A 1,749-nucleotide genomic window follows, 5' to 3' on the forward strand; every position below is an offset into this window, starting at 1 on the left:
TGGTTCAATTGACAAGCATAAAGCACGCCTTGTGGCGAAAGGCTATACCCAACGATAGGGTATAGACTATGAAGAGACATTCTCCCCTATGGTGAGATTCGCTTCAATTCGCCTCATTCTTGCTATTGTCGCACAACAGGATTTAGAACTTTTTCAAATGGATGTTAAGACCACATTTCTCAATGGAGAATTAAAGGAAGAGATCTATATGCTTAACCGATTGGTTTTGAGGTCCAGAGACAAGAGCGCAAAGTTTGCCGCCTAAAACATTCTATATATGGCCTTAAACAGTTGTCTAGGCAATGGTATCTCATATTTCACAATTCAATTACCTCAATTGGTTTTGAGATGATTGAAAAAGATCACTGTGTATACACTAAACGATCCAGAAAGAGTTTTCTTATCCTTTCGTTGTATGTTGATGACATTCTTTTAGCTGGGAATGATATGGATTCCATTGTTGCCACTAAGAAGTGGTTGTCCTCCAATTTTGATATGAAGAATATGGGTGAAGCAGACTATGTGTTAGGAGTTAAGATCACGAGAGATCGCAAAAAGAAATTTCTTGGTTTGTCTCAGGAGACTTACATTAGAAAGATTCTTGAGCGTTTCGATCCGTATACAAAACTCCAAACCAATAGACACCCCATTGGAAAAAGGATGTGACTTAAACCTTGATCAGTGTCCCAAAACTAATGAAGAAAAGAATCAAATGTCCAATGTGCCATATGCGGCTGCAATTGGTAGTCTGATGTATGCCATGAAGTGTACTCGACCAGATATCAACTTTGCAGTCGGGTTAGTCAGTCATTATCAGAGTAATCCTGGTCCAGCTCATTGGAAAGCTGTGAAAAGGATACTTAGATATCTACAAGGGACTGCTAATTTTGTCATAAGTTACCATGGTGGAGACTTGAAACTGAAAGGTTACACCGATGCAGACTGGGCTGGTGATAAAGATGAGCGCAAGTCCACTTCGGGTTATACTTTTGTGCTCGGAGGTGGAATTATTACTTGGTGTAGCCAGAAGTAAAAATGTGTTGCTTTGTCTACAATGGAGTCAGAGTATGTTGCTTGTTCAGCTGCAGTCCAAGAAGCTGTTTGGCTAAGGAAATTCTTGATACACTTAGATATCATAGCTCATGCAGAGGATGCACTATTACTTTATAGTGACAACATTGCAGCTCTGGCATTTGCAAAGGATCCTAAGTATCATGGGAAGGCCAAACACATAGAGACTCGTTTTCACTACATTCGAGATAAGGTTGCAACAGGAGAAGTGGTCTTGAAACATATCTCCACGTTTAATATGTTGGCTGATCCCATGACTAAACCTATTGCACGAGATGCATTTAAATCTCATGTTAGGAGTATGGGACTTCGTAAGATTTGATATGTTTGGACATCTTTTATGTAATTGACATTGTTTTTGATATATTTCATTAATTCATATTTTTTTTTGGAATATTCTTTTAATTACACATTCTTGATTTCTTTTTGTCACCGGGCTTGAATCGACCTACTCACATGGGTGATTCACCTTGGCGCTTGGAGAGCGAGCAAGATGAGACATCTATATTCTTAGCGCTAGAAGAGTGAAAAGAATATATATATTCTTTTAAATTCTTGAATGTCACCTTAGTTGAACTAAGATGAGACCTTATAAAACAAAGGTCGAACATAAAATTTGTCCACAATTTTATGTAGCCCTGAAGTTGCTTCTAATATGAGTGTTTTTTTTTTTTTATT

General features: G+C 38.0%; 1 pseudogene; it reads left to right on the forward strand.

Moving 5' to 3' along the window:
- The first annotated feature begins 712 nt into the window (after nucleotides 1–712).
- Nucleotides 713–1,033, forward strand: LOC147510991 (secreted RxLR effector protein 161 pseudogene; annotated as a pseudogene).
- Nucleotides 1,034–1,749: the final 716 nt, after the last annotated feature.

Source organism: Coptis chinensis, chromosome 3 (assembly GCF_015680905.1).
Source record: "Coptis chinensis isolate HL-2020 chromosome 3, ASM1568090v1, whole genome shotgun sequence".
Classification (NCBI taxonomy): domain Eukaryota; kingdom Viridiplantae; phylum Streptophyta; class Magnoliopsida; order Ranunculales; family Ranunculaceae; genus Coptis; species Coptis chinensis.